Source organism: Ailuropoda melanoleuca, chromosome X, assembly GCF_002007445.2.
Source record: "Ailuropoda melanoleuca isolate Jingjing chromosome X, ASM200744v2, whole genome shotgun sequence".
Classification (NCBI taxonomy): domain Eukaryota; kingdom Metazoa; phylum Chordata; class Mammalia; order Carnivora; family Ursidae; genus Ailuropoda; species Ailuropoda melanoleuca.
The window spans coordinates 12,587,704-12,609,358 of record NC_048238.1 but is presented as its reverse complement, the minus strand read 5'-3'; the positions used below and the strand labels follow the sequence as shown (position 1 = coordinate 12,609,358).

Sequence of the window (21,655 nt, the reverse complement as noted above, 5' to 3'; positions counted from 1 at the left end):
ATACAAACACAAATTAATGAAATTTTCAACCGTGCATTACTTTTCAACAAAGGCCACTGGGGAAGAGGAGGGAGAATTTTTGGAAAGCAAAGGTTCACCAAAGTGATGAGGGAGCAGAAGGCTAGCTAAGAACAAAGCACAAGCTGACACCCAGGAACCCCCCACCCCCCACTCCTGGGTCGGACATAGATGGCATTCTTTCAGGAAGCTCCCAACTGTCCTGAGGTTAATGCCTTGCTAGAGCTAGAGGGGAAAACAACCTTACCTTGACAATGGCAAGGCCTCCAGTATCCTGTGAGCCTTTAGCATATGAAAGTTCTTTTGAAAACCTCCCTTTTCCTTACCTCCCCCAACTGCGAAGTACAAAATCAGCCACCCCTCACAACCCTGGGGTAGCCGCTCTTTCTGCCCAGGGTCCTATCCAGTCCTTTAATAAAACCTCCATTTTGCACCAAAGACGTTTCAAGAACTCTTTCTTGGTTGTCGGCTCCAGACCTCACCCCATGGAACCTCACCTATATTCCAAAACCACATCAAAAGCATTGTAAGTTTTTAATTGCCTAGCTGGTAGAAATAAAGGCTTGTGCGGCATGTGTCTGTAATTTAGCTTACAACTCTGAAGATTCCTGAATCATTTATACAATGCAATATTATAGGCTTCCAATTGAGAAGAGGCAACACTCTAGGGTTTTGGGAAAATGAAGGAAAGTACCGACGAATCTGGGGAGGAAAAGGAGTCATTTCTTCTTAGTTTGAGATATGCTAACCTTCCAAATAACACTGCCAATCATTTCACCAGCAAAAAAATGGGGTTTTGGTGGGGAGGGGAATAGCAGAGAATTCCAATCTGGGACAAGCAAGCTAGAACAAAACCACAGACAAGTGCAGAGAACAAGGGAGAGGAATGCTCTTTTACAGAGGAAAGGAGGAAGCTGGAAAGGCTTTTAGAAACAAAAAGTCCACTGGAGTAACCTGGCAGCTGCAACTCTAGTGGCTTCTCATTGCCTGACTTGTAACTATTTCTCACTGGCTGGGCTCTTGCTGGGGCACAAGGGAACTCTTGCTTCCTCGTGCTGGAATAGTAAAGGAGTAGCTAAAGTAGTATCCACGTGCAAAGTTCATTTTCCTGTTGGGTCTGCAACTGACAAGGAGCGCTCCCGACTCCATTACAGATTTCAGTGTACGTGCACAACTTGTCCCGCACAGACGCCACGCATCACTGACAACGATTTTCCTACGAAGAATTAAGCACCAGGTATTCGTGGTAAGTCTCTGATAAATCCCAGTGGACTTCCTGTAACATAGAGCTGTTGAGACATCCATGCAGGGTGGACAGAACGGCATGCATAATTTGGGGTGCTCCAGTTTCTGCCCTTTAGAAGCACCCCAGATGGATAGAATCAAGAGCAATAGGGAAAGCAGAAGAAACATGAATTGAGATAAATCATTCTCAATGACCCTCTGAGCCCCACCCCACCACAAGAGTCTAAAGATCTGAGAAAGTGATGAGGTAGCTGCGACTCAGTCAATCTCCCATGTGTCTGGGGGCGGGGGGGGGGCGTCCCTGACACTCCACTCTTCTTCTTCTTCCTCTTTTCTTTTCTTTTTTTTTTTGAAGATTTTATTTATTTATTTGAGAGAGAGAGAGAGCTCAGTGGGTTTGAGGGACAGAGGCAGAGGGAGAAGCGGGCTCCCTGCTCAGCGCGGGACTCGATCGCAGGACCCCAAGATCATGACCTGAGCCGAAGACAGACGCTTAACTCACTGAGCCACCCAGGAGCCCGGACCCTCCACTTTTCATAAAAAACAAACAAACAAACAAAAAACCAAGAAACTTACCACTCGTTTACTCTTAGAGAGAAGGTATCTCTCTTCCTGAGGTAGCTGCCCCAATTCAGGAGATCGGAAATTTAAGATCTTAGCCTTGTCATTTTTGGGAAAAGTGTCCCGGCAGAATCGAGAAAGCTCTTCAGGCAGTAGGCACAACAGTGATTCTCAATGGAGGGTGCAATTCTGCTCCCAGGGGACATTTAGTACGGTCCTGAGACATTTTTGGTTGTCACAACTGGAGTTGGGTGCTACTGACATCTAGTGGGTAGATGCCAGGGATGCAACTAAACATCCCACAATTCATAGGACAGGCACCCACAAGAAAGAATTTTGTCTGGCCACAAATACCAGTAATATCAAACTTGAGAAATCTTGGTCTTGAGTTAAAAACTATAGGCAAATACAAAAGAGTATTCTCTTTTTCTTTTCTTTTTTCATATAATGCACTACTCCCATCTCTAGAGAAGTCTGAACCCAATGTTTTTGGTATTTTCCCTTACTGTAAAAGAACTGGTGAAGAACAAGAACTTTAGAGAGGAATGACAACTTTCTGTTTTATAAATCCTGAGTGAAAAATACATATGAATGGGTACAGTACAGTCACAGTCTGATTACAATGCAAATTCCTTGCAGACAGGAGCCATATCTTCCTCCTCTTTTTGTTACCCTGTAGAGCCTTATTCAATATACGGCCTTTAATTTTAGTATTGATTACCCAACTGCTATTGGGATAGAAAGTGGTATTTCATTACTGGTGTGATATTTTTTAAACTTCTAGAAACCCCTAGAACAGCCCTGATCCATTTGTATTATTTTTTTGTTCTGATTTTTAAAATTTTAATTTCTATGTAGTTAATATAACAGTGTTATATTAGTTTCCAGTGTACAACACAGTGATTCAATAATCCCATACAACATCCTGTGCTCATCAGGACAAGTGCACTCCTTAATCCCCATCACCTGTTTCACCCATCCCCTACCCACATCCCCTCGGGCAAATCAGTTAGTTCTTTTTTTTTTTTTTTAAAGATTTTATTTACTTATTTGACAGAGAGAGAGAGAGATAGGCAGCGAGAGAGGGAACACAAGCAGGGGGAGTGGGAGAAGAAGAAGCAGGCCTCCCAGCGGAGCAGGGAGCCCGATGCGGGGCTCGATCCTGGGACCTGAGCAGAAGGCAGACGCTTAACGACTGAGCCACCCAGGCGCCCCCATCAGTTTGTTCTTGAGAGTGAAAAGTCTGTTTCTTGGTTTATATCTCTCTCTCTCTTTTTCTCCTTTGCTTGTTTAGTTGTTTCTTAAAAGTCCACGTATGAGTGAAATCATGTGGTATTTGTCTTTCTCTGACTGATTTCACTCAGCATTATACTCTCTAGCTACAACCGTGTCATTGCAAATGGCAAGATTTTATTCATTTTTAGACTGGATAATATTCCATTGTGTGTGTGTGTATACCACTTTTTTTTTTGAAGATTTTATTTATTTATTTGACAGAGAGAGAGAGTCAGTGAGAGAGGGAACACAAGCAGGGGGAGTGGGAAAGGAAGAAGCAGGCCTCCCAGCAGAGCAGGAAGCCCGACGCGGGGCTTGATCCTGGGACCCTGGGATCACGCTCTGAGCCGAAGGCAGATGCTTAACGACTGAGCCACCCAGGCACCCTGATATATACCACTTCTTTATCCATTCATCTATTGATGTAAACTTAGGCTGCTTCCATAATTTGGCTACTGCAAATAATGTTGCAATAAACATAGGGGCTCATGTATCCCTCTGAACTAGTATTTTTGTATTTTGGGGGTAAATACACAGTAGTGCAATTACTGGATCGTAGGGTAGGTTCCTTAACGTTTTGAGGAATCTCTGTATCATTTTCCACAATGGCTGCACCAACAGGCATTCCCACCAACGGTGCAAGAGGGTTCTTTTTTCTCCACATACTCACCAACACTTTTTGTTTCTTGTCTTATTGATTTTAGCCATTTTGACGGGTGTGAGGTGATACCTCGCTGTGGTTTTGATTTGCGCTTTCCCGATGATTAGTGAAGCTGAGAATATTTTCATGTGTCTGTTGGCTATCCACACGTCTTCTTTGGAGAAATGTCTGTACACGTTTTCTGGCCATTTTTTAATTGGACTATTTGGTTTTCTTCATATTGAGTTGTATACATTCCTTGTATATTTTGGATACTAACCCTTTATCAAATATGTCATTTGCAAATATCTTCTCCCATTTTGTAGGCTGCCTTTTACTTCGTTGATGTCTCCTTTGCTGGGCAGAAACTTCTTATTTTGATGGAGTCCCAACAGTTTATTTTTGCTTTTATTTCCCTTACCTCAGGAGAGATACCTAGAAAAATGTTGCTAGGGCTGATGTTAGAGACATTACTGACTATGCTCTCTTCTAGGATTTTTATGGTTTCAGGTCTCACGCTTAGGTCTTTAATTCATTTTGAGTTTATTTTTATGTATGGTGTAAGGAAGTGGTCCAGTTTCATTCTTCTGCATGTAGCTGACCAGTTTCATTCTTCTGCATGTAGCTGACCAGTTGTTGAAAAGACTGTCTTTTTCCCATTGCATATTCTTTCCAGCTTTGTTGAAGATTAATTGACCATATAATTGTGGGTTTATTTCTGGGTTTTCTATTCTGTTCCATTGACCTGTGTGTCTATTTTTGCACCAGTACCATACTGTTTTGATTGCTACAGCTTTGTAATATAACTGGAAGTATGGAATTGTGATGCCTCCAGTTTTGTTCTTTTTCAAAACTGCTTTGGCTACTCGGAGTCTTTGGTCATTCCATATAAATTTTAGGATTTTCTGTTGTAGTTCTGTGAAAAATGCTGTTGGTATTTTGATAGGAATTGCATTAAATCTATAGAGTGCTTTGAGTAGCATAGACATTTTAACACTATTTGTTCTCCTAATCCACGAGCATGGGATGTTTTTCCATTTCTTTGTGTTGTCTTCAATTTCTTTCATCAGTGTTTTATAGTTTTCAGAGGACAGGTCTTCCACCTCTTTGGTTAGGTTTATTCCTAGGTATCTTATTTTTGGTGCAATTGTAAATGGGATCGAGCCTTAATTTCTCTTTCTGCTGCTTCATTATTAGTGTATAGAAATGCAACAGATTTCTGCACATTGATTTTGTATCCCGTGACTTTACTAAATTCAATTATCAGTTCTAGCAGTTTTTTGGTGGAGTCCTTCCAGTTTTCCTTTTTTTTTTTTTTAAGATTTTATTTATTTATTTGATAGAAAGACAGCCAGCAAGAGAGGGAACACAAGCAGGGGGAGTGGGAGAGGAAGAAGCAGGCTCCTAGTGGATCAGGGAGCACGATGTGGGGCTCGATCCCAGGACTCTGGGATCACGCCCTGAGACGAAGGCAGACGCTTAACGACTGAGCCACCCAGGCGCCCCTCTTTCCAGTTTTCTATATGTAGTATCATGTCATCTACAAATAGTGAAAGTTTTACTTCTCTCTTTTTTTTTTTTGGATTTCTTTTATTTATTCGATAGAGAGAGAGAGAGCACAAGCAGGCAGAGCAGCAGGCAGAGGGAAAGGGAGAAGCAGATTCCCCACTGAGCAGAGAGCCCGACGTGGGACTTGATCCCAGGACCCCAGGATCATGACCTGAGCTGAGGGCAGATGCTCAACCGCCTGAGCCACCCACGTGCCTTTTGGAAGTTTTACTTTTCACTTATGGATTTGGATGCCTTTTTCTCCTTTTGTTGTCTGATTGCTGTGGCCTGGCCTTCCAGTACTATGTTAAATGAAAATGAGAGTGGACATCCATGCCTTGTTCCTGACCTTAGGGGATAAGCTCTCAGTTCTTCCCCATTGAATACAATGTTTGCTGTGGGTTTTTCAAAAATACATGGCCTTTATTATGTTGAGGTATGTTCCCTCTATCCCTACTTTGTTGAGGGCTTTTATCATGAATGGATGTTGTACTTTGTCAAATGCTTTTTCTACACCTTCCGAAATGATCGTATGGTTTTTATCCTTTCTCTTACTGATGTGATGTATCACGTTGATTGATATTTGAATATTGAACCACCCTTGCATCCAGGGAATAAATCCCACTTCACCATGGTGAATGATTTTTTTAATGTATTGTTGGATTCTATTTGCTAGTATTTTGTTGAGGATATTTACATCTATGTTCATCAGAGATACTGGCCTCTAGTTCCCTTTTTTGTGGTGTCATTATCTGGTTTTCTTATCAGGGTGTTACTGGCTTCACAGAATGAATTTGGAAGTTCTTCTATTTTGTGGAATAGTTTCAGAAGAATAGGTATTAACTCTTTAAATGTTTGGTAGAGGGGCACCGGGGTGGCTCAGTCAGTTAAGTGTCTGCCTTTGGCTTAGGTCATGATCTCGGGGTCCTGGGATAGAGCCCCACGTCTGGCTCTGCGCTCAGTGAGGAGTCTACTTGCCCCTCTCCCTTTTCCTTTGCCCCTCCCCCTGCTGATGCTGTCTCTCTCTCTCTCTCTCTCTTAAATAAATAAATAAAAGCTTTAAAATAAATAAATAAATAAATGTTTGGTAGAATTTACCTGTGAAACCATCTGGTCCTGGACTTCCCTTTGTTGGGAGTCTTTTGATGATTGATTCAATCTCCTTGCTGGTAATCTCTCTATTCAAACTGATTCAGTTGTAAGGATGCCTGGCACAAAGAGACCTTGCAACACCTTCCCTTCTAAGATACTCAGACTGTGGCTGAGGGTTTGAGGATTCACACCCTTCAAAACCAGTTCAGGAGTGTCTCCTGTAAAGACTAGGCAAGAAGGAAGCTAACAAGCAGATCCCCAAGACGATCCCTCCTTTCACCTTGACTCGTGCCCCACACTCCATTCAGGAAATGCCCAGAATCTACTCTCACCCACGCAAACACTAGCCCAAGAAAATCATGCCCATTCCTTTGTTGCTCTTTTATGACCTTAATGCTCCTATCAATTTATCACCTTTGGTTCACAAGTTCAGCTTCTAGAAGGTTTCCTTTCCCCTACCACTTCCTCCTCTGGGAACCCAGACCATCCCTTGACCAAGGCCCCTTGGTGACTGTGGCCTTAGTGAAGCCAGCTTTTCCCAAGGGTTTGTTCTGTTAAGGATAATTCACATTTTGTTCTCTCCTCCCATTCTCTTCCTTCATGTTAACAAAATACAGATTGAAATGATATCTTGGTAGTTGCTCATACTTTCCCTCAAAATAGGAAAAGGATTAAGTGTTCTGACTCAAAGTGCCTTCATTTCCAGGGGAAAATAAAATAAACAGAAACAGTGATTTTATCAACCATGGTTTCAGCGAGCAGAGCTACATTGTCAATACGAAGGAGTCACTAATATATTGCTGATGAGCACCAAAATCTCTTTAGATTCCATAATGATAATGTGCTTAGTTTTAGTTCTTATTTATAGGACTAGTCCTGGCTTTGATTTATTTGGTGCTTTTACCACCCAATGTCTCCAGCCTCAGGGGTGTCCCTCTTTCAACCCCTGAAACAGAGAAAGCACATTCCTGCCTAAGCCCCTCAGTTCCTGCTCCTCCTGGTCAGAAATCAATTTTTTCTCATTCGGCTTCCCTGTTATCTATAGGTCTCGGGCTTAATTGTCACCTTCTTAGTAAAAGTTCTCTGGCTACTCTCTTATAATATGATCCCTTATTATTATTTTTTAATCATAGCACTCTGATCTTTTCCTTTCAAAATATTTATTACACTGGTATAGTTATTATTATATTCATATGAAGGGTAGCAGAATATACCACTGTAGGGAAGGACAAATAATTTTCCCCTCTATGCTTCTAGGTCCTTAACTGAGACACACACACACACACACACACACACACACACCACAAACACACATACTGTAATAAAAAGATTAATAGGAATAAAATTTTTTTTTCTTGTTTACCTACTTCCTGACCAGAGACCCAAAAGATATAAGACTCAAAAGGCAGCCAGGTGACTGAGGCTTAAATACAACTGGCTGGAGCTAAGGAATGTGACAGGGCTCTGAGGCTTCAAAGTGGAGGGAGGCAATTCACGGGAAGGTGAGAAGAGGAAATGTATGGAGAGCCAAGTTTGCCTTCCCAAGCAGGTAAGTCTCTCTGATGAAAAAGCTGTCTCTGGTAATAGCGCTCTTCCTGGTACAGCCCCCCTTCTTCATGTAAATTTCCCTGACAAAAGGATAACATCTATTCTGCTTTCAGAACTTCTCCCGTGTCTGCAGTTTCTCAAAATAATCAGCTCAAAATAATCCTTATGCCAAAGAGGCATATTTCAGGGTGGTGAAAGGTAGCATAATATACCATCCCATATGTCTCTGGCATAAGGATTATTTTGAGCCGATTATTTTGGAAACAGCACACATGGGAGAAGCTCTGAAAACTGAGTAGAAGTTACTCTTTTTGTCAGGGAAATTTACATTTATATGGGAAATCTCCTTGTGTACGGGTGTCTCCCTCTCTGTACTAGGAAGAGGATGACTCTAAATCACCAGAAGCTCTCATCAGTGGAGAAGGCTGGACCGGAATCTATGTAACAACCATGCCCTTGTTTACCGTGCTTTGCTTGGTCACCTCCCCAAACTGCCCCCCTCAACATCTTTTGTCTTCAGGTGTACACGTTACTAAACTTGTATTTGTTTTTCTCTTGTTAATCTGTCCTTTATTATGGGTGGTCTCAGCCAAGAACTCAGAAGGGTGGAGGGAAAATTATGTGTTCTCCCTTACACATACACACGTAATTATCTGCCTCCCCCACTGCCCTGCAATCTACAACTGAGCTGGCTTTCAATCACTGCTTGTACACTGAATGTATAAGATAAAGAGCATCCCTGGGAAGGTTCCAGACCTGTTTTATCTTTATGCCTCTTACCCTACTGATCCCCACATACTTTTTCTTTAAGGATCTCTCAAGTTTATCACTTCCTTGCCTTGCCCATGACCAGCAGCCCAGCTGAGCCCCTACACCCTGGACTTCATACCACACTCCTTGGTTTCTTTTCCTGCTCTCTCATTCCCCTCCACTCCATCTTCCCAAACTTTGGTTTTGACATCTTCTCCCACTGCTCTGACCTTCCATTCTTTTGAACTCACATCATGTTCACTCTTGCCCTTTTCACACCCAACCATTGCTCCTTCAGTGTGCATTTGCTTTATCTGCTCACGGAGCCTGTGTCAAGGCCTCAGTCTTAGGGCCTGTGTCCTAAACTTCTTTTACTACCTCTAGGCTGAACCTGGTACCAGCCACAAAGAAGGCATTTAATGCTTATTTTATTGATAGAGAAAACCAAACAAGTCGATACCAAGGCTCTTTACTCTTACCTCACACCCACAGTCTCTCCAACCAGGCAAGCAGGTTTAGGTCAGAAAACTTCCTTTGTTCCGTAGGAGCCAAGGGCAGGCCACCCCAAGATGGGCCACTTCGGCATAAACATTATTTTTAGTTAAAAGCAATCCAAACCCAGTAGATTCAGGAAAAGTTCTTTACCTCCCCCTCAACAGCCTGCTTTACCAGGAAGGGAGTTATTAACAGAGATTCCTCTTTACCTAGGGAACTCATCTGCATAAAAGGACAACCTTTGTTTTCCAAACATTTCCCTTCACCTTCCTGTTAATGGTCTTTCTCCCCTTTGCGTCCTCAGACCTCTACCCCTCTCTTTAGTTCAAATAAGCCTCATGTCTTTGGAATTTCCATGTCTGTGTGGATTCCCCTTACATATGCTATTACATTTGATGTTCTCTTGTTAATCTGTCTCATGTCAATTTGATTCTTAGTCTGGCTAGAAGGACCTTGAAGGGTAGAAGAAATTGTTCCTCCCCAACAGTTGGTGAGGTCCACAGGATACTTTAACTCATTGGACATCCCTTGCCCCAACACTGCCACAGCTGAGAGAGCCTTGGGACATCTGACATTCAGCTGGCAGAAGGTGAGATTTCTTACCACATAAGCCTCCTAGAATCTCTATCTGCAGAGTCCGATGGAGTGAGAATGGTGAGAGTCCTTTTTCTCTCTTTCTAAATTTAGATTAACAGGAAAATATTTGTGGAAAATATTTGTCTTTGGGCCTAGTGACTCTAGTTAAATTTGATAGAATACTCTGGTCACTGATCCATTTCCTCCCAGAGATGGTCATTGTTTTCTTTTGTCCGTATCATTTGATGCACACATGAGGCAAAGGCTGTTGCTAAGGGACATGGTGGGCACAGGCTGAGCGCTTAAAAGCTATTAAAGCATTCACCACCTCAAGAAGACTCCCATGATAGGGTAAGTTGGTCACAGAATGGGTTAGACTGACACTAGGTCACCTGCCAACCTCAAGAAAACCGTGCATCAAAGTATACTGTAAAAAACCTAGTCCCCAACCCTGTGGCACAGCCTTCTTAGGTATTAGTGCGTCTCTAAGAGACCCAGGGATTAGCCAAGACTCTTAACATGTGAATATTTTTCCTTTCATCTTGTTCTATATCCTAAGAGCTTGGCTTTGTGACCAATGAGAACATTCTCTTTGGTCTCCACTGATGAGGTTGTAGAATATAGGTGAGGTTCAGTGGGGTGGAGTCCGGAGCCGACGACCAAGAAAGAATTCTTGAGGAGTCTTTGGTGCAAAATTGGTGGTTTATTAAAGCACGGGGACAGGACCCGTGGGCATATAATTAATTATTTGAATAACTGGGAAATGGGATTGATTCCCCAATGATTGTATAACTCGGCTATCACCTTGACCAATGTGGCTGGGATGATGAAATCATTCCTTAAAAGCCAGAGCATACCCCACTCCATAGGCTTGTGGAGATAATGGATGGCCCCACTTTCCTTGTGTTTGGACTAGATGATGACCTGGGGATGCCCTTATTTCTTCACAAGTCTTCCCCCACTTGCCAGTGATTCCTTGCTAATTAAGATACTAAGGCTAGACCTCAAACAAAGTGGGCTTCTTAATGGTTTCATCCCGCATGGTTATATTTAATCCTAGAAGCCACCTCTATGGATGTACAATTATAAGGAGACACTTTAGCCGAGCATACAACAGCCTTCCTGGCAAAGGGAGCCCCAAAGCTCACTATGGGACAGTCCGACTGTAATGACTTCACATCAGGTCCAAGACCAAAAGCCACCAATGGATAATGGGAAGCCATTAAATACCAGGCTATGCTTATAGATATGCCTAAAATAATACTTGAAACCTGTCAGACTTTAAACCCAGCTACCCTTAAGCCTGGACCTGACCATTGTATTTCTATAGAGCATAACTGTTCAGAGGTTATTGATCTTGTCTATTCTCGTCGACCAGATTTAAGATGTCCCTATTGAAAATACAGAAGACAATTGGTTCACCGATGGTTACCAGTTTCATGGAAAAGTAGGGGTAAGAAAAACTGGGTATGTTATAATCAAGTCTAACTCAAGACCGTTGAGGTCAAAGCCCTGTCAGCAAACATGTCTGCCCCTTAAACAGAGTTAATAGTGCCCACCTGTGCTTTGCAATTGGCAAAAGCCTTAAAAATATTTATACTGACTTCAAATATATTTTCCTGGTCCTCCATGCTCATGGTGCAATTTGGAAGAAAGGGGGATTATTATCAAGCCGTAACTCCCCAATCAAATAGGGGCCTGAAATCATTGCATGTATGGCCCTTCAAAACCAAGTAGCCCTTGAAATCCTGACTGCAGTTCAAGGAGGCCCAGTATTATATGACTGGCTCCTGGCAGGGACCCAATGACTATGCAGCTCTAACCTGTAGCCATGACTTCCCCCAGGCTGGACAGGCCACTGTACTCTGGGTTTTGCCTGGATGCATGGATACATTATTAAAACCATTACCAACCCTTCAAATTTAAAACCATAGTGGACATGTTCTGTGTCTCATTGGTGACCACCTAGCATCTACCTTTGTTACCTCTGTGAGACTGGAGAATATTGTTTGGCACATGGAAACTCTTAAGTACATGGTTAAAGCCCTAAATGACACTCAAAATAGCGTTTCTCTATTAAATGCTAGGGTAATACAAATAAGTAAAGCAGCTTTAAGAAACAGAATGATATTAGATGTTTTTAACTGCTACATAAGGTGAAACCTGTGCTAGCATAAAAGCAATGCTGTATATACAGTCCAGATTACCACCAAGATACTTCTGGGTTTCTACCTGACAAATCAATACTCGAATTGGTGCTTTAAATGATCGCTTTCCTTTAGTGATTGCTTTAAACTCCTGGACTGGAGGAAAATTATCAAAGGTCAACTATCAAAGGTCTTTTACTCTTTTTCTCATTACAGTATTAACCTTGTTTTGTTATTTCCGGTGTCTCCCTTACCAGTGTCAAGACTCCTTCACTGCCATAACTTCCAGCTAACAGATAATCCCTTCTACTCAAGAAGATGTTGCCATGTTGGATTCAGCTGCCTCCCCTTTCATAACTCCGCTATACATTCCCAACTGAACAATACTGACCCATAGGTAGGGACATCTCCTGCGCCCCTATTCAGCCGGAAGACGTTACGGGAGATGAGACCTTCCACCTTCAACAACCTTAAAGATTTAAGGGTCAAAATTGTTCAGGGGGAAATGATGAGGGAACAGAAGGCAAGCTGAGGACAAAGCAGTCACTGACACCCCGCAAAGCCCCCCCCCACCATGGGATGTATGTGACATTCCTCAGGCACTCCTGGCTGCCCTAAAGGACAAAGAAATAGTTAACCTATAGATACAACAATCCTGCAAGACTTAAGTCTCCCTCAGTTTACAAATGTCTTTAGCAGTTTACAAGAACCGAAGCTTCTATCAATAACCTAGCTTCCAGAAGGGAATGTAGATACAATTAAATGTCCTTATAATCTGCAGCCTCCAGGAAGTTCCCAACCATCTTACTGTTAATGCCTTGCTAGAGGGAAAAACAATCTTACCTTGACAATGGCAAGGCCTCCGGTATCTTGTGTATCTTCTTTAACATATGAAAGTATTTCCTCAACGTCCCTTTTTCCTCACCTCCCCCAAACCCATGGTATATAACAGCCACCCCTCACAACCCTGGTGCAGCAGCTCTTTCTGCCCATGGGTCCTGTCCCTGCGCTTTAATAAAACACCATTTTGCACCAAAGACGCCTCAAGAATTCTTTTTCGGTCGTTGGCTCCGGACTCCACCCCACTGAACCTCACCTATATTCCCAACCTCATCAATTGTAGTATGAAAAAATGCATGTTCCTAGAAATTATGCAATGTATTCATAAATTTACTAATCTAAAGAATACTGGTATAACAAAAGGTTATAGTTGCTTAGTACTTGGTTTTCACCAAAAGCTAAGGTTCCTAAGAGTTATGAATTCTAATCAATGTAGTTAGGACTACTAGAAATAATAAGAAAAACAACTCTGTATGCAAGAAAAGTAAGATCTGTACTTTGGGGGAAAAAATAAGAATGGGAATACATTTTTGTTGAGGGAAAAGACAGTAATTTTTTCCTAAGGTGAGACTGATTATTTAAGAGAGGAAAACTTAGGGCAAACTGAATATAAACAGGAAAGTTGCAGAAAGGTTTATGAAAAAGGAATCTTTAGAAGGCAATTTTGTGTGTGGTCAGTACTAGCTAAGATTAGAACAAATTTAAGAAAGTAGATGGGTTTATTTTATTTTTTCTTAAAGATTTTTTCATTTATTTGACACAGACAGCCAGCGAGAGAGGGAACACCTGTAGTGGGAGTGGGAGAGGAAGAAGCAGGCTCCCAGTGGGGCAGGGAGCCCAATGCGAGGCTCGATCCCAGGACTCTGGGATCACGCCCTGAGCAGAAGGCAGACACTTAACGACTGAGCCACCCAGGCGCCCCAGTAGATGGGTTTTAATGTCAAAAATACACTAATGCAAAGTTAAAATTCTTGTTCTCCCTTTGTTAAAAAACCGAAAGTTTTCTTAAACTATCAATCTACTCTTAATAAGACATTGTAAATGTTTTTATCTTTAAAGTTACCTGCCTAGAAAAGGATTCTGTGGTTTGCCAAAATAATTTCCAGATTTTATCAGATCTTTGATATAGTTAAAAAAAAAAACCCTCTGAATCTTAATATTTAAAACAAGCTAAATTTGATTACAGCTATGGAATCTTCTGTATTTGCCTTTGATATTTTATTGTCAAGTTGGTTATATGGATAATTAAACACTGTTTCATAATGATCAGAGATCCTATTTAATAAAATGTTCAAATCTTTTTATATTTTTTGACATACCTCCCAAAATCAAATTCTAAAATGAAATCTTTCGACTACAATCTAACTGAGATGTTCCAGAGAGCTCCTGGAACATTTCAAAGATTTTGTGAGAGATTAAACTATTTACGGGGCGCATGGGTGGCTCAGTCAGTTAAGCGTCTGCCTTCGGCTCAGGTCATAATCCCAGGGTCCTGGGATCCAGCCCCACGTCAGGCTCCCTGCTCAGCAGGGAGCCTGCTTCTCCTTCTGTTGCTTCCCCTGCTTATGCGCTCTCTCTCTCTGTCAGACAAATAAAATATTAAAAAAAGAAATTAAACTAATTAGGCTTATTTGGTATATTAAATTAAATGAGAAGTATTGTTGAATAAGTGATATTAAACCCTGTTAGATTATATTTGTGTAGATATATAATTAAAATAAGGGTTCTAAAAACTGCATAAAACCCCTAGAAATCTGATGTCCTGGTATGTTATTATCTTAAAGTGTTGTGTGTCAGAGAAATAATCACATTTCCTTGCCACTTGCATCATAATGAACTCTAATCAAATATTTAACCATGGCCATTTTTTAAGATTTTATTTATTTATTTGACAGTGAGAGCATAAGTAGACAGGGTGGCAGGTAGAGGGAGAGGAGGAAGCAGGCTCCCCGCTGAGCAGAGAGCCCGATGGGGGACTCAATCTCAGGACCCCAAGAAGGCAGATGCTTAACCAGCTGAGCCACTCAGGCGCCCCATAACCATGGCCATTTTTAACTACTGTCATTTACAGTCACTGTTTTACACTGATGCCATTGCAATGTATTTCATCTTCAGTGAAACTCACAGGAAAAACTCTTGAGGACAAGTTTCTGATAACCTCAAGATCATAAAATTGAACTAGATAAGAATGTCTAAAACTAGTGGAAAAACGGGATTCAAGCAAAACAAAAACATGGGACTTAATGAACTGAGAATGATGATTATAATTTTTGTGACTTTTGTTTAAAACATTTCCAACTTTTAAAAATGCTTTGTTTTTCAAGAGTAAGGAAATCTTTTCTCTTAAGCTGCTGATCTATAATAATTTGATAAATTATACCGTTATAAGCAGTATTGAAACATTTATCTTTTCTCCCTACCTGAACCCTCTAGAATTCAGAAACTCAGTGAGTATTCTTATATTTTTATGGCAGTATATTTATTTGCATAAGTTCAATAAAAATCTGTTCTCCTTGTACTAGGGCACAACTGGAAGCATGGTTATATTACCAAGGTTTTGACAGGAATGTCATATTTGAGACCTGGATACATTCAGATATGACCAGACAGCTTTAAGGAACTAAGTATGACTTTATGGAACCAATGAAATCTCCTGGAATATCAGCCTATTACCATACTTACAGAGTTCCCAGTAGCCATACCAGGTGATAAATTAGGTTACTTCCTAGCAGGTATGGGAACCTCAGGATATTTGGAGAGCCTCAAGAAGAGAAGAATCCACCCAAATCTATAGGTATTACAGACAAAGTCTGGCAGGTATCTGGTGCAAGTTTTGGCTTGGTTTCTGGCATTGAGGCTGTTAAAAGTTCAATCTAGAAATTCCTTATGAAAAGTTCTAACAAGAAGAACAAATATTCTTAACATGTCTATACTACCCAAAGCAATCTACACATTTAATGTGATACCTATCAAAATACCAACGTTTTTCACAGAATTAAAACAAATAATCCTAAAACTAGCATGGAACCACAAAAGACCCCAAATAGCCAAAGCAATCTTGAAAAAGAAGAACAAAGCTGGAGGTATCACAATCCCAGATTTCAAGAGACACCACAAAGCTCAAGTAATCAAAACAGTATGGTACTGGCACAAAAACAGACACATAGGTCAATGGAACAGAATAGAAAACCCAGAAATAAACCCACAATTATATGGTCAATTAATCTTCGACAAAGCTGGAAAGAATATGCAATGGGGAAAAGAGTCTCTTCAACAAATGGTGTTGGGAAAACTGAACAGCTACATGCAAAAGAATGAAACTGGACCACTTTCTTACACTATACATAAAAATAAACTCAAAATGGATTAAGGACCTAAATATGAGACCATAAAAATCCTAGAAGAGAGCACAGACTAATTTCTCTGACATCAGCTGAAGAAATATTTTTCTAGATGGGTCTCCTGAGGCAAGGGAAATGAAAGCAAAAATAAACTATTGGGACTACATCAAAATAAAAAGTTTCTGAACAGCCAAGGAAATGATTACAAAACTAAAAGGCAACCTACCTACGGAATGGGAGAAGATATTTGCAAATGACATATATGATAAAGTGTTAGTATCCAAAATATATAATGAACTTATACAACTCAACACCTAACCCCCCAAAAATCTAATTAAAAAATAGGCAGAAGATATGAACAGACATTTCTCCAAAGAAGACATCCAGATGGTCAATAGACACATGTAAAGATGTTCAATGTCACTCATCATCAGGGAAATGCAAATCAACACCACAGTGATGTATCACCTCACATCTGTCAGTACGGCTAAAATCAAAACCACGGGAAACAAGTGTTGGCGAGGATGTGGAGAAAAAGGAACCCTGTGCAGTGCTGGTGGGAATGCACACTGGTGCAGCCACTGTGGAAGACAGTATGCAGGTTCCTCAAAAACTTTAAAATAGAGGGGCGCCTGGTTGGCTCAAGAGGGTAACCTTTGTTTTCCAAACATCTCCTCTCACCTTCCTGATAATGGTCTTCCTTCCCTTTGTATCCATGGACTCCCACCCTTCTCCATAGCTCGTTAAGCCTCAGGTTGCCTCACTGTCCTTGGAATTTCCATTTCCATGTGAATTCCTCTTACATACACTATTAAATTTGATTTTCTCCTGTTAATCTGTCTCATGTCAATTTGATTCTTAGTCCGGCTAGAAGGATCTTGAAGGGTAGAGGAAATTTTTCCTCCCCAATAGTTCACATGATCACATCTACGCATTTCTCTCCCATTTCTTAAAATCCCACAGGCTCTCAAGATCACTTGCAGCCCCTTCCCAGACAACCCCACCCTACATTAAGCATCCCTTCATCAGCTGTTACTCCTTGGCATCTATTCTCTGTACCTGCACTGCCTACAAAGTAACCACTCACCCTGTGTGACTATTTAAATTGAGATGTGCTATAAGTGTAAAACACCTAGAGACCTAAAGACTTAGTACAAAACAAGGAATGTAAAATATTTTATTTATAATTCTTATATTCATCTCATGTTAAAGTGAGAACATTTTGGATATGCTAGGTTAAATATTATTCCTCCCCAACAAATATATTGGTAAAAATAATCTTACCTATTTACTATATTTTACCTATGTATTTGCTATATTAGAATTAATCTCCCCCAGTTTTGAGATGTAATTGACATACTGTTTGTTCTTTTTTAAATGTGGTTGTTGGAAATCACAGAATTGCCAGTATGGCTCATATTGGTGGCTCACGTTCTTTATCCACTGGACATTGTTGTTCTACACCCTCACTGGCTTTTTCTCCCGTGCTTTGCCCTGGTTACTGTCCTTTTCCCCGAGATGTGCGGTTTCCTCATGGAACTGAAGCCCACCCTAATAGGCCTAGGGCTGAGCACAGTGACAGAATACACAGGGACAGCCCCCTCCCATATGACACTGTTAAGGATGATCTCAGAATCACAAACTGTCTTCTCAGAGCATGAGGCCTGTAAGGGGCACTTCGATGCTGAGCCCAGACAGCCGCAGCACACACATGCAGTTACCAACACAGGAGACTAGAGCCTACAGTTCCTGGGGGTCAGTTCAGGGCTACGTGTTAGCTCCTTATAGCGGCTGACACCTCTGAAGTTATTAATACAATTCTAGGGGGCTCTTAATCAGCCTATTGTTTCCCAAGGTTATTTGAATGTTAATGAGACTGTCTGGCACATCCTGAATCTATATACTTAGGGATTACCAGAGTTCTTTGTGAAGACGCTGCAAAACAAACTTTTTAATACTAATGTTCTTAAGGATTTTCGTCCTTCAAAATTAATTGGAGAAATAACAGAACAACTTTCTAACACAGTTCAGTTATAATACAGACCAGTCTTGTCAAATAGAACTTTCTCTGATGATGGAAAATTTCAATATGGTAAGTGCTAGCAACATGTAGCCATACCATTTTAATAAATCAATATTTACATGAAATAAACACATGGGACTAGTGGCTAGATTTTATACAGTGCCATTCTATTCCATATTGCCCTAAATTTTTTTTTCTCTTCCTTCTAAAAGCAGACATCATGAACAATAAGAATCAATGAAGTAATAACAAATAGGAAATATGTACCATTTCAATTCTAGATGATATTCTTTATATTTAATTAAATTAAGTATTAACATTATTAAATTTATTTTGTTATGGCCCGAGATCTCATGTTTAATTTTCAAAAAAGATTTTATTTATTAGAGGGAGAAAGCATGTGCATGAGCAGTGGGGAGGGGCAAAGGGAGAGGAAGAAGTAGACTCCCCACTAAGCAGGGAGCCTGACATGGGGCCCAATCCCAGGACCCTGAGATAATGACCCGGGCTGAAGGTAGACGCGTAACCAACTGAGCCACCCAGGCACCCCTCATGTTTAAATTTTAAGACTTTATTTATCCATTAATTTATTTAAGGTACATTGATTTCCCATTTACCCCTGTCCCCACACATGCAGCATCCTCCATTATCAACATCCCCAACCAGAGCAGGACATTTGTTATAGTTCAGGAACCTACACTGACACATGATAACACCGAAAGTCCACAGTTTACACTGGTTCACTCTTGGTGTCATATATTCCATAGATTTGGACGAATGTACACTGACCTGTATCCATCATAATATACGGAGTATTTTCACTCTGCTAAAAATCATCTGCTCCACCTATTCATCTCTCCCTATACTCTAACACATGGCAACTATTGATCTTTTTACTGTCTCCATAGTTTTGCCTTTTCCAGAATGTCATATAGTTGGGATCATACAGTATACAGCCTTTTCAGATTGGCTTCCTTCACTTAGTAATGTGCATTGAAGGTTCCTACATTCCTTTTCATGGCTTCATAGCTCATTTCTATTCAGTGAGGAACAAAACTTCATTGTCTGGCTACGCCATAGTTAAGGTATCCATTCATCTACTAAAGGACATCTTGGCTGCTTCCAAGTTTTGGCAATTACTAATAAAGCTGCTATAAGTATCCCTGTGCAGGTTTTTGTGCAGACATAAGTTTTCAACAATGCTGGGTAAATACCAAGGAATATGATCGCTGGATTGTATGGCAAGGGTATATCTTGTTCTAAAAGAAACTGCCAAGTTACCTTCCAAAGCGGCTGTACCAGTTTGCATTTTCACTAGCAATGAGTAAAGGCTCCTATTGCTCCTCATCCTCATAATCACGTGGTGTTGTCAGTGTTCTGGAATTTGGCCGCTGTAATAGGTGTGTGATGATAATCTTATTGTTGTTTTAAGTTGCATTTCCCTGATCACAGGACACATAGTAGGGCAGCTTTTTATACTCTTACTTGCCATCTATATATCTTCTTTGGTGAGCTATCTGTTAAGTAAGGACTCTGATCCATTTTTTATTAGATTTTTAAATTAGATATCCTTATTGGTGACTGTTCGGCTTTGTTTCCTGATCTACTCTAACCCTAGATTTTTTTATGTGACAAAATAAATTTCAGTAGAAGATATACTAAGTGAATTTGATTTTATTTTCATCTTTGGTGACAGGTGCAGGTTTTTATCTTTACTTTCTCATATTACAAATCAAGTTAGGATTGTCGACAGTGTCTGCTACTTGAGATAACAGCAAACAGCAATCTGAGTGGATAGCCAATGATTCCCTGGGAGGTGGGGAGTGGGAACTGAAGGCGAAGCACAGAGCACAGGCTCTGATGAAATGCTGCTTTCTGAATCTGCCACATCCTACCTCCTTCCTTTATTCCTCATTCTGCTTAACCCAATCTTAAAAATGTTCAAACATCTGAGGGAGGCACTGAGCCTATAATGGTGATAAAGATGGTGATGATGATAATCCTAGTACTAGAAGTAACCTGCCAACACAGTCCTCACTGTGTGGCAGGCTCTAACTAAGGACTTTCCATGTTATCTTTTCTAACCCTCAATGATCATGGGTCGTTCTGTCACACAAGTATACAATGGGCCTTCAGCTGGAGTATTAAGTTGCCAGACACAATGTGTATTGTTTTTACTATTGATCACTGGAGGGTCTGGGATTTAGGACTAGGACATGCTCTGTGCCTCAGGGCAACAGAGACTATTTTCTTCTCCCCAGTGAAAAGGGAAAGGGGGTGCAACATGCCAAAAACCAAATCAATTCATGACTGTTATCTGGGTTTTTTTTTAGTAACTTAAAAAGAAGAACATCTGATGTGAAAAATTAATCACGGAAAGGCCGCATCTCCCCAAGCCACCACTTTTTGTTTTAGTCAGCACTAGAGGACTAGAGGAAGCAAACTATCCTAAAGACATTCGTAAGTTGGATTTTAGACCTTTAACTTCCAACTCTCTGTTAAAAAAAGTAAAACTTCAGTAAGTACATGAACATGACTAATTTTTTCCATTTTAAGCCTCAGACCACAAAATGCCAACGTTGAGAATAAGTCAGTCCTGGTAGGATGTGGGTCCGTTGGTAGGAAGCCACACCCAGCAACCAGAAATTTATTTGTCTCAAACCAGTTCATTTGAATGAGAACAGTCGTTGTTGGAGGAAACAAAGTAAATATATAACAAAAATGTATTTATGCAGCAGTTGCAAGTCCTTGGATTTAGCCAGATTAGCACTACTAATTTAAAAGCATTCCTTTCTTACCTTCTTTTTTTTTTTTTTTTTTAAAGATTTTTTATTTATTTATAAGACAGAGATAGAGACAGCCAGCGAGAGAGGGAACACAAGCAAGGGGAGTGGAGAGGGGAGGAAGCAAGCAAGGGGAGGAAGCAAGCAAGGGGAGGAAGAAGCAGGCTCATAGCAGAGGAGCCTGACGTGGGGCTCGATCCCATAACGCCGGGATCACGCCCTGAGCCGAAGGCAGACGCCCAACCGCTCTGCCACCCAGGCGCCCCTCTTACCTTCTTTTTTTTTTATTACATGTATATNTTTTTTTTTATTACATGTATATGAAATCAAAAGAGAGCAAACCCAAAGAGAAAAAGTGGAGAAACTGAGACCCAGAAGGAAGCCAACATGTGAAAACCCTGTGTCAATTCCTTTAAAATACGGGAAAATAGGAAAAATTCCTCTTTTAACAATATACTTAGCCGTTTTACCTCTCCACAAATAAACACATTATTCTCTCCTATCGTTCCACTGACTCTTAAGCGGGGGCAGTTTTGTGCCCCCAGCTCATCTGGTAATGTCTGCTGACGTTTTTGGTTGTTACGACTGGGTGGGGATACAAGCGTCGTCTAGTGGGTCCTTGGCAGGGATGCCGCTCATCACCCGACAGAGCACACTGCACCCCCAACCACACGGAATGACCCACCCCCATGTCAGTACTGCCTCGGTGGACAAGCCCTGCGCCACAGGGCCGGGGCGGGGAGCTGGTATTTCAGGAGCGGAACGAGATGCAA

The 21,655-nt window shown here is 41.0% G+C and overlaps 1 protein-coding gene across 1 annotated transcript in view; it reads right to left on the bottom strand.

Annotated features, from left to right (window-relative positions):
* CA5B (carbonic anhydrase 5B) overlaps positions 1-21,655 on the bottom strand; it is a 53,664-nt gene that overhangs the window by 19,804 nt on the left and 12,205 nt on the right. The gene's annotated exons all lie outside the window — the stretch shown is intronic.